The following is a 12,231-nucleotide window of genomic DNA, read 5'->3' on the forward strand; positions in this document are numbered from 1 at the left end:
GTTCAATAGATACCGCTCCGTCGCTTCTTTTTGGGCGTGGAAGGTAGGCATACCCTCTCGAGTGGAGTTGCGTATCTCATCACTCCGTTGACTTTGACTCTCTTTGTCCCCCGCTCGAGGAGGGCTATAGCATAAATGTCTTCCTTGGAACGAATGTCTTTCTTTTCGTTCTTAAAGGGCATTGTCTCTAGTGTCCATAGCCTCTCGACATGCTGTAGGAGGGTGGTGTCTTCTTCTGTCACTCTGGAGTGGAGGCAGCTAGTGGCTGCTGTTCGGTTAAGAGACCTAGCGAGGGGGCCTTGTAGTGTCCATCCTAGGCGGGTCTCGACTGCTGCAGGACAGCCTCTGGGCCCTGTGTGGACCCGGTCCATCGGGACGATGAGGTCTGCATGGTCGGAGCCTATCAGCAGGGTCGGGGTGGCACCGTCTATGAGCGGTATAGGTAGTTGACGCAGGTGCACATATTTATCCATCAGCTTGGCGATGGGGTAGGTGTACTGCGACAGGCCTATGTCTTGGCTGGTGAAAGCGTTAGTGATTCTATACCGTCTCTCTGGCTGCCCGCTTGCTGCGATAGTGAAGGAGACATTCTCGCCCTTTATCGTCTTTGGGTCTCTTCTTATTATCCGAATCGTCATCTGGTCTTCGCTCCCCCGCAGCCCCAGCTGGGCCGCAGCGGACGCGAGGAGAAGGGTCTTCTCTGACCCGTCGTCAAGGACGGCGTAGGTGTCCATGACCTTGTCTTGGTAACTCAATGTTACGCGGACCACCTTTAAGAGCACCCGGGCGCCCCCGCTGTTGGCGGGGTCAATGTACATAACACTTGCCTTTGTGCTGCTTGAGGGTGCAGGCTTTCTTCTGTTACTGTCATGTAGGACGTCTAAGTGGGCTCCGTCACACCGACTACACCTCTTCTTTAAGCGGCAATCGGCTGCCATGTGACTGCATGCACATCGGTAACGGCGTCGGTTGGACTTTATCCATTGACTCACCTCGTCGGCGGTCATCTTCTTGAACGTGTCACAGTGTGACAGCCAGTGTTCCTTTTCGCAGTACGGGCACACCATCTTCCACTTCTCTTTCATCGAGGGGGTACTGTGGTTCTTGTTGCTCGGTACTGATTCTGATTGGTGCATGACGGTCACCAATCTGCGGCCATCGTTTGCTCTCCTAGGTCCCTCTCTGGAGCTTGGTGTGCTCCGCACGAACGTATCCAACCGTAGGCTGTTGACTTCTCTCGCCAGGAAGTCGGCTAGGTCTAGGAGGGATGGCTCGGGACCGTTAGGATCACGGTGGTCTCTTTGCCGCCTGAAGCGCTCTTGTCGGGTGGGCGGAAGCTTCTCTAAAATCCTCTCGACATTAGAGTTTGCGTGTAGTTCGTACATACCCTTTTCCTTTTGCGCCCCCAGCATCCCTACCAGGGATTGTACCTTGATAGACAGGTCATCTAGTGAGCGATTGTCTGTGGCTGGGGGTAGACGGTCAATATTCCTTATCTCTTGTATTACGTAGTCCCATATGCGTCCATATCTTTGGTCGAAGTCTGCTAGAGCCGCGGTGTATGGGGTAGTAGAGGTGGAATATGCCAGCGCTATATTGTGCGCTCGGGGCACCTTGAGGTGCTTGAGTAGGATAGCATATTTGTACGGTTCATCAGCTACATCGGACATCATTGTCTCTAAGCACATTCGTAGCTCTGTGTACTGTGCTCTGTTCTCATGTGTGAAGTCCGGGAATGTCGGTGTGCCAAGGTACGATGCCATGGATGGCTGGCACATCGGTGAGCGTTGGAGGAGAGGCCTCCTAGGCGAGTCTCCTCTTACGTGTCGTGGTGGGCTGGTACCTGCTGGGTACCAAGGCCCGCGTACCCAGGTGCTGTTCCTCGGGGCTGGTTGTGCGTCAAGCTCACCCGTGAATTGAGTCGGGGGTCTGTAGCGCAGAGCCGCGGGGGTAAAGCCTGGGCTGTACTGGACCTCCTGGTCCTGTGGAGTACTGTGCTGCTGTTGGGCTTGACTCTCCTCCTCTCCCTCTTCTTCTTCCTCTGGCAGGTCATCTAGATCCTGTAGTCGTCTATTTAGCCTCTCCGCGGTGTAAACCGGTTCTTCCCTGTAGCTGGGTCTCGCTTGGACCGGTCGGAGAAGGGGTTCGGAGAGGGGTATAGGCTCTCTCTGGTGGTCGGGCTCAGGGTCGCTTGATCGGGTAGGGGAGGGTGCCCTTGACCCTTGTCTTGACGAGGCCCTGGAGCCCCGTGCGGAGGGAGGGGGGGTTGCCCTGGTAATCAGCTGCTCCATTATCTGCGCTTGTAATCTGTCGCGCTCGGCTTCGCGCTTGGTGAGAGCGAGGTCGCGCTCTGCTTCTCTTTGGGCACCGGCCGCGGCGCGCTGGGCTTCGGCGCGGTCTCTTCCCATATTCTCTTCCCTCTGGAGGCGTCTAATCTCTAGACGTATACGGTCTTCGTCACTCCGTTGCTGCGCTTGAAGGCGTTCTCTTTCCATGGAAGAATGTTCGCGCTCACTAAGCGTCTGTGCTTGGAGTCGATCGCGCTCGGTTGAGGCTGCCAGGCTGGCGAGGAAGGCCTGCGCCAGCATCTTGTCCGCCTCGCTGGGGGAAGACGCTGGTTGAGGTGATCCGCTCCTGGTAGTACTCGTTGGAGATCCGTTCTCCTGTGGCGAATCGAGGAGATCCATCTCCGGGGTGCTCGTCCCTTCTTGTAGTGGGTCGAGTTCCATCCCTGGAGGGCTTTCTTTATCCTGGAGCTCTCCGGGGACTACTTCTTCGGTCTTGGCGGGGGGTAAAGTCATGTCAGGTCCCTCCTGGTCCCCACCGTGAGCTTGGTCAGTTACGTTAGAACCCACTAGGGTCTCTACTGGCGGGGTAGCCTGGTCGGTAGGGTCGGACATAATTTTACTATCTACTTTTTCCGCGTTTACCGTCTGTAGAAAGCTAGGTAGTATACTGGCAACGTAATCCTCTAAGTATTGAGGTGTCTGCCGTCTACGCTGCGGGCGATCTATTTTAAGAGAACCGTTTTGTGGAGTGTTCATCATTGGCCATGTCAATATTAATACCACTATATTAATATTACGCTAATTACCATCCGGCTCGAAGGACCAATTGTAACTGAGGGGTACAATTCCCTGACTGTATTGATAAGTATGGTATCATTAAACCACTACCGTCTTATGTACATTCCTACTGGCCATACAGTACACAGGTATCTAATGATGAACACTTCCCACAATGACTCGGTTCCACACAAAACTGGATTTAAGTATTTATTAGCAGCAATAATAGTACATAATATACTTTACTTTACTTTGGATGCGCTTATAAGGCAAAGGAATGTGCGTAGGCAAATCAATAACGAATGTCCATTCTCATATTACGCAGGAGATAATAATACAACCTGAATCTTAGGAATTATATCTATGGTACACTAGTAATATAGCGGGAGATACTGGTAGGGTCCCCCCGGTTGTAAGTTCAAGTTTCTTTCAAGTTTCTTTAATAGTTGTCATACAGAAGTACAGAATACTTTCATACAAAATGCTTCTTACTGTTACGCTCCAGAGACTGTGCTAGACAAGATAGTATCAAATAACATAGTATAGCATGTAATTTAGAAGAAGAAAATGAGGTCACAGTGTTCGGTATAGACATATGTACAATGTTCTGAGTTACCATATAATATACAATACTATGCAGTGTACTAATGTACAGTACTATCTAGTGCAAAGCAGAAATGGGATGAGGTACAATTTAGGTACAATTTACAGTAAGGTGTACGAGTTGTAGTGCAATCCTTCATCAATAAATATAAAGTGTGGGGAGTGGGTGCTACAGTGTGTTTGTTTAAAGTGGGTGTGTGCTATAAAGTGTGTGGAGTGGGTGCTACAGTGTGTTTGTTTAAAGTGAGTGTGTGCGTGTGGATGTGTGTGCTATGTGCGTTTGGTGGTTGTTGTTGTGTAGTGTTCATTCATTGTTTGTTTAGCAGCCTGATGGCCTGGGGATAGAAGCTTCTTCTGAGTCTTTCTGTGCTCGCCTTGAGACTCCGGTATCGCTTGCCTGACCGCAGCAGTTCAAAGAGGCAGTTGTTCGGGTGACTGGAGTCTTTAATGATTATCTTAGCCTTGCCCTTGCAACGCTTGTTGTAAATGTTCTGGAGGGTGGGGAGCCCCCCTCCAATTGTGCGTTCGGCTGAACGTGTCACTCTTTGTAGTCTGCTTCGGTCTTGTGCAGTGCTATTCCCAAACCAGGAGGTGATGTTGCCGGTCAAGATGCTCTCTATTGTACATGAGTAGAAGTTCTTAAGGATCTTCTGACTGACTTGGAACTTCCTTAGGCGCCTGAGGAAGTAGAGGCGTTGTCGTGCCTTCTTCACAACACTGTCAATGTGTGTGGTCCATGTCAAGTCCTCGGATATGTAGGCTCCGAGGTACTTAAAGCTGTTGACTCTCTCAACCGGTGCCCCGTCGATGCTGAGGGGGCTGTAGTCCTTGACCCCCGACCTCCTGAAGTCCACAATCATCTCCTTTGTTTTGCTGACGTTCAGGGAGAGGCTGTTTTCCTGGCACCATCCCGCCAGGACCTTGACCTCTTCCAGGTTGGCCCTCTCGTCGTTGGCAGAGATCAGGCCCACCACCACTGTGTCGTCAGCAAATTTGATGATTGTATTGCTACTCCGCTGAGCCACACAGTCGTGTGTGTACAGGGAGTAGAGGAGGGGACTCAGAACACAGCCCTGGGGGGCCCCTATGTTGAGGGTGATGGATGAGGAGGTGCAGTTGCCTGCTCTCACCACCTGGGGTCTGCCAGTCAGGAAGTCCAAGACCCACTGGCAGAGGTCATAGTTCAAGCCCAGGTCCCTGAGCTTGGCTATGAGTATGGAGGGGACTATGGTATTGAATGCCGAGCTGTAGTCGATGAATAGCATTCTCACATAGTTCCCCTGCCTCTTGTCCAGGTGTGATGCTGCTGTGTGCAGCACATGGGCTATGGCGTCCTCCGTGGACCTGTTGGGGCGGTATGCAAATTGCAGGGGGTCCATGTTGATGGGGAGGGAGGAGCAGATGTAGCCCTTTACTAGCTTCTCAAAGCACTTCATGGCTATGGAGGTGAGAGCTACAGGGCGGTAGTCGTTGAGGCAAGCAGGCTTGGCTTTCTTGGGTACAGGGATAATAGTGGACTTCTTCAGGCAGGTGGGGATGACAGCCTGTTCTAAGGACAGGTTAAATATGTCAGTGAATACTGGGGCCAGTTGGTCGGCACAGACTTTTAGGACGCGGCCGGGGATGCCGTCCGGACCTGCTGCCTTCCTGATATTCACTTTTTTAAAGGTCCGCCTCACCTCATGCTCTGTTACCCTGAACACTGCGCCTCCATCAGCAGCCGACCCCCCCCCCCCCCCCCATTGCCGTGGCTTGTGAGCTGGTGTTGTTATTACCAGCATCAAACCTCGCATAGAAGGTATTGAGGTCATTTGCTAAGGAGATGTCACTGTTCAGCAAGGGTAGAGGATTTGTCGGTAGTAGAGTCTGGGTCAACGATGATAAGGAGACTCCAAGTACAGGAGACGGTGCAATAAGATCTTGATCCACAGACGAATACAGCTGTTCTCCATAGCATGCAGCTCCGCATGGAAGAAAGCTAGCCGGCCTCAGGCTTCTGAGAGGCGGACTCGACGCGGCTCCTCACAGGGTAAATCCCACACAATTGTGGGTGTCGGCGATTCTCCGCTCCATCAATTACAGGACCAAAAGCAAATATAATCCAGCCGAAAAGGGCTATGCAGTCGTCGGTAGGTTATCCAGTATACATAATCCACACGGTCCTCGTCTAGGGCCCCTCGGGTGAAAGCGCCATGGTAAGCAGCCCAGCCTGGATAAGCACTCTAGCTGGTACGAGGAAACGTTGGTGATGCTGGTCACTGTAGAACTTTAGCCGCACGATACACTATACACAAATAGACTATTACTGACTTAATAGAATAGGTCGAACTCGACGGTACAGCGTTAAACTCTGATACTTCAGTTATTAATTCGCACGCGGTCTCAATGCTCTATCTGGGGCCAAACAGGCCATACTTCACCACACGTTGTATCGTGGGTGAGGCTTCAACTTTTAGTTACTAAGTGCTTCTGTATTCACCTGCGCCGTATTTATACGTTTAGGTGAACAACTAGTACCAGCTTTATTCCTGTCTCATATCCTTGCGCAGAACCGTTCATGTCCAGGCAAGTCCCCGGCGGTGACTTTGAACCAGACCTTGGAGGTATGGCTATGGCGCCTGTGGACCGCTGTCCAATAGGAGAATGAAATAGTATGGTCTGTACTAGGCTAAAGGGATATACCGTGTATATGTACAAGGAATATACAAGGGATATCAAACGATATACAAATATTATGCAATATATATCAATCAATAAATATATATATTCGGTTTAATCTGATCCTTCGTAACACTTGGTCTGTCCACGGAGGCACGGGCGGTATTTGACCTGGGCTCCACGCTGCCCCACACCGTGCAGCCAGAGGTGAGGCCCCCGGCCAGCGGCCATGTTTCCCCCGCCTGAGATACCCTGGACACAAAGAAAACAGGTGATCACAAGGCCGACAGCCTCGGCGGCCTGAGGGATCGGCTATATTAGATGGGCACGCCCTAAAAAAACGTTGCCATCTAGCTATGCCTAGCATGCTTTCCGGTTACTCCCCCCCGCTACGCTACGGGACACAGGGCTCTGATTTGTTCCCTTTGGCTGCGGGCCGCTTCTTCCAGTGAAGCGCAAGCGGCCCCACATTTCGCTTCTCATGGGGACAGGGGCTGACACCCAGTTGCTAGCTAGGCCTGGGTCTGTCTATGAGAATGCTGTGCTGTCAAGCGGCTCCCACGCCACCCGTCCTGCGTCTGTGTTTGGTGAGCCTGGTGTTGTATCTGTTGACGGAACAGGATTCCCTGTATCTAAACAATTTTGTCAGAGGGGGAACTCCAGGCCCAGGAGGTTGCAGCGTGGGTTCCCCCCAGCCCCGCCCTCGCCAGGCCGGGTATTACGTTAGTGCCTCCCCCGTCTGGACTTCCGATCCCGCGGTGGTCAGCAGGCACGTGTAATTTGGGTGGTAGTAATATCACTACAGGGCTACGGTGTGTAGAGACCCACCCTATCGGGCAGTGTGAGGACCACACGCCATGCATTTCCAGCTGCAGAGCAGGCTGTCCTCAGCAAGCTAAGCCGGGAAAGTGCTCAGCAGGGGAGCCTATGTCACCAGGGGTGATGGCCGCCCCCCGTATCAGACCGCCCCTTCTGTCGGGGTCCCCCCCTTGGGTGCGATTACCTCGTTGGTAGAGTCAGGGTGCGATATCCCGGCTCCGCGAGACACCCTGCTCGCGCGGTTGGCGAGACCAGGGTTGACAATGCACAGTGGGAGGGACCGGGCCGCATGAACACTTAAGGTAACCTACTTGCGTTCAGCGTTTCTCTGATTGGCCACGACGCCCACGTGACCACGCGCTAGCCCGCCCCCTTATCGCCGCCTGCCGCTCCTGTGTGTTGCAGCGCGGCGCGAGCAACAGAGGTCCCTTGCGGAAATGAAATGCGGAAATGTAATGTTATGTCCAAATCTAATTGCGCGAATACACAACATATTTATCAAAACAACTACCAGATTCACGCGTCACTGTACATCAGTGGAGGCTGCTGACTGATTAACTAGAAACTGTACATTGTAACGTTATATAATGTTATTTCGCATTTTTAACATCATAAAACAACTACCAGATTCACTCGTCACTGTACATCAGTGGAGGCTGCTGACTGATTAACTAGAAACTGTACATTGTAACATTATATGTTATTTCACGTTTTTATTCATAACATCATAAAACAACTACCAGATTCACTCGTCACTGTACATTAGTGGAGGCTGCTGACTGATTAACTATAAACTGCACATTGAGGGGGTTTGAATCACTGTACATCAGTGGAGGCTGCTGACCAAATTATTAGGTGAAGCACAAATAATTATATTATATTATATATTAAATTATATTTTTTAAACATCCCCAACGCTGCAACACCCCCATTCCTCCCAGGTGTCAGGCTCCTCATTAGTTTCCATTCATTTTGGGGACCATGTTTAAATATCATACTTCTGAAGTATAAACAAACTATACTGCTGTGACGATTTTGAATATCTTAACATGTATTTACCACCATGTATGTAACACAAGGACAATGAATGAATGAATGAAAACTTTATTTAACAGATTGCAACATATATCCACTCTTGAACAATGAAAAACTCCTTTTTCTTCTATTTACAAATAATTGTTGATTATTACTGTTACTGTATTGTTTGCGTGAAACAATGCAGACCACTGATTGGTCAGAAGAGAGACGCGTCACTCGTTCTGCTGCTCTGCCGCTCGCTGCAACGCGGCGCAACACACAGAGCGGCAGGGCGCGGATAAGGGCGTGTGCTAGCACGGTCACGTGGGCGTGTGGCCAATCAGAGAAACGCTGAACGAAAAGCTGAATGCAAGTGCGTTACCTTAAGTGTTCACACGACCGGGCCACCTATCTACGATTCCTAGCGGACCAACGGCGGTTGGCGGCGGAGGCGCTTTGGAATTTTTACCACGTATGGCTGCAGTGGTAGCCATATGTCGGTGTGGATGGAGAGAACGCTGAGGGCGGCGCTTGTGTTACAGTTTACACAGCCCCGCCCTCCGTTTTTTGGGTTTGGTACAGACTCTATTAACAGTCCGCGGCAGTGACAGCCCTGGCCGAAACAGGCCGTCGTCGTGGTCCCATGGGAGGACGCGATGTGTGGCGTTTTCCTCCCGATATTCTCTGGCCCCAGAGAAATCGGGGGGGGGGGGGGGTCAGACCCATACTGGACCTGTCCCATGGAAGTTTCAGAATGTTGACTGTCACCCGCTCTGTTAAGCGCTGTCAGGTGGGGTACTAGTTCACCTCCATAGACCTGTAGGATGTGTATTCGCATCCCGCTCTTCCCTCCTAGGACTTACCTACGCTTCCTTTTCAGGGCTTAGCGTACGAGTACCAGAGGCTGCCGTTCGGCTATTCTCTGGCTCCTCGCATCTTCACCAAGTGCATGGAGACCGCGCTGGGGCCTCTGCGTCATCAGGGGTTGCAAATTTTATTCTACCCTGGATGACTTTCTGGTCCTCGGCCGGTCAGGGAAGATCGCCAGGTCTCATACCAGGCAGGTGGTGGAATTCCTCACCAGCCTGGGTTTTGCTGTAGACTGGAAGTAGTGTACTCCTCTTCCCAGTCAACGGGTGGGGTACTTGGGCTTATTTCTAAGCTCAAGGTCTATATGGGCATCCCAGAGCGGCGGCGAGTGGATGTTCTCGGCGCGCTCGGGAGGTTTCGTCTTAGGGCGGTTACGGCACGGTCCATGATGCGCCTGCTCGGTATGATGGCATCTGCTCACTCTGTGGTTCCTCTTGGCCTCCTCTTCATGAGGAGGATACAGAGGTGGTTTTCCAGTATGGAAATAGATCCGGTGAGAGACAAGTGGAAGCGGCTGAGGGTTCCCATGTCAGTGCTGGGGGACCTCGCCCTCTCATTGGCAGGACCATGCTGCCCGGTCTGCGCTACATTCAATGTGTTGGAATTGAAGGCAGTCCTCCTGGTCCTCAAACGGCTCGGCCACCTTGTGGTGGGCGAGCTTGTTTTGATCAGTACGGACAGCACGACATCAGCGTCGTATGTCAACAGACAGGGAGGAGTACGCTATGGCTATGGGCTATGGGCGTCTCTCAATCTGCGCAGCCTGAGGGCTCTCCACATCCCCGGCAGTCAGAATGTGGGTGCAGATGTGATGTCGCTGGGCAGTCCTCACCCTGACGAGTGGGGACTACGTCCGGACATAGTCAGATAGGTCTGGGACCGATTCGGGGAGGCCATGGTGCACCTGTTTGCGTGCAGCCCACCAGTGCCCCTTGTAGTTCTCGGTTAGTCGGAAAGACAACCCCCCTCTGGGGATGGATACCTTCTCTGTACGCACCCCCCCCATACACCTGATAGCTCAGCTGTTGGGGCGGGTGTGTCAGGAGCGCAGGACTTTGATCCTGGTCGCGCCGGGCCGGGGCACGGCTGTGTGGTTCCCGGCCCTGATTCAGCTCTTGGTGGCCCCGCCGTGGCCTGTTCCGTGGTCACCTCGGGCCCCGTCTCGGCACACAGAACTCTGTTTTCCCTCCGGTTCTGGGGCAGCCACTAATGGCTTGGCTGCTGAAAGGGTGAATCTGGTGGGGATGCGTCTTAACTTTTCTGTGGTTAACGCCATCCAGAACGCTCGCGCTCCGTCCACTACCGCGGCTTACGCAGGGAAGTGGCATATGGTTCGAGGGAGGGCAGAACACAGTTCAGCCACCCTCTCGTGGGACGTTCTTGCTTGGCGCACGGCGTCTCAAGCCTGTGGAACATTCTCTGTCTCCGAGTTGGTACCTCCAACTGTTCTGGCTGTTGGGGGCCCCGTTTGAGCCTCTTGAGCAAGCGCCATTGGATCGTCTGTCTTACGACCACATTCCTTTTTTGGCTCACCTCCGCTAAATGCGTGGGTGAGCCATGTGCTTTCTCGGTGCGGTCGGAGTACCTGTCTATTCGGGCCGATAGCAGGCGACTCTGTGGCCTGATCCGGCCTTCGTGTCAAGGAATATCCGGAGCTCTTTTTGCTCCAGGGATATTGTGGTTCAGGCGTTTCATCCACCTCCTCATGCTAGTGGGTTGGAGGCAAGCCTTCACCTGTGGTGTCCTGTCCGTGCACTGAGGGTTTACCTTCGTCGGACGCAGGATCTCAGGGCTTCCGATCAACTGTTTGTTTGTTACGGTGGCCCTCGCACGGGTAAGGCGCTGTCGAAGCAGTGCCTGTCACATTGGTTGTGCGAGGGCATTGCCCTTTGCTACACGTTGGCTGGACAGGTCCCCCCCGGGGACATCAGGGCGCACTCCACTCGTGGTGTGGCGGCCTCGGCTGCCCTGTTAGGGGGGGCCTCGGTAGAGGACATCTGTGCTGCGGCCTCCTGGTCCTCCCCGGGTCCTTTCGTCAGGTTTTACCTCATGGACATGACTGGGGGTTCTGTCTCCCAGGCGGTTCTGAGGTCTGGGACCTCTCCTGCATTCCGCCATCAGGTGGACTAGCAGGGGTGTGTGGGTGTGGACCGCGGGGTGCTGTGTCACACGTGGTCCCGCCTGTACTGTGCGTTCAGGGGTGCCTGGTTCCCCCTATCGGACTTTGGTGGAGTTGACTGCCTCCCCCCCTTCGTTAGGACGGGCGGGTGGACGGCGTCTACCTTAATGATAAGCAAGCAGTGCAAAAATGCTTCCGCATTCGTCACCGCACGCCACTACGGTAAAGCGCCTTTCTTTTCAGGCCCGCTTTGGGAGCTGTCGCGCGGAAATAGGCTGTCTATTGCCATTCTCTTTGACAAACTCTAACCTTAACCAGCTCCTTAACAGCGCCTAAACTTAACCGTTCTAACCTTAACCAACTCCGAAACAATGCCTAACCTTAACCTTAACCTTAACCATGCCTAACCTTAACCATAGAAATTATATTGCCATTCTCTTTGACAAACTCTAACCTTAACCAGCTCCTTAACAGTGCCTAAACTTAACCGTTCTAACCTTAACCAACTCCGAAACAATGCCTAACCTTAACCTTAACCTTAACCATGCCTAACCTTAACCGGCGAAAGAATACACGCTAAAAAAAAAAATCACGTTAAAAAAAAAATATTCGATGGGATTCGAACTCGCCAGCAAACGAGCCATAGGATCCACAGCCATGTAGTCTTGCCAATTGAGCTATTTCTAGATACTGAATAAGGGGCGGTGACTTATATATATTGAGCTCCGCTCGTGTCGAACCAAGGCGGGATCTCATGCGCATGCGCGGGCACCTCGCGCGAGCACGCCGGCGCACGCACGCACCTGAGCGAGCACGCCGCCGCACGCACGGGCGCTGGGCGGCGGAAAATGAAAGGCGCATTACCGCACGCCACTACGGTAGAATGCTTCCGCATTCTTGCACTGCTTGCTTATCATTAAGGAAAACGCGGGTGGACGGGACTCCCCTCCCCCTGGCTGGGGCTTATGGGCCCTCAGGGGGTGCACTTGTCGGGCCACGCATCCGCTCTGCCCCTTATCTCGATATGGCAGAGCGAGACGCGATAGCCAGTGATGATAGATAGATAGATAGATAGATCTT

General features: G+C 52.7%; 1 protein-coding gene across 1 annotated transcript in view; it reads left to right on the forward strand.

Moving 5' to 3' along the window:
* The window catches only part of LOC311225807 (extracellular calcium-sensing receptor-like), a gene marked incomplete at its 3' end in the record, with an annotated part of 67,331 nt that overhangs the window by 35,016 nt on the left and 20,084 nt on the right, over nucleotides 1–12,231 (forward strand). The gene's annotated exons all lie outside the window — the stretch shown is intronic.

The sequence above is a fragment of the Notolepis coatsorum genome (genome assembly GCF_963971535.1).
Source record: "Notolepis coatsorum genome assembly, chromosome: 1".
Taxonomy (NCBI): Eukaryota; Metazoa; Chordata; class Actinopteri; order Aulopiformes; family Paralepididae; genus Notolepis; species Notolepis coatsorum.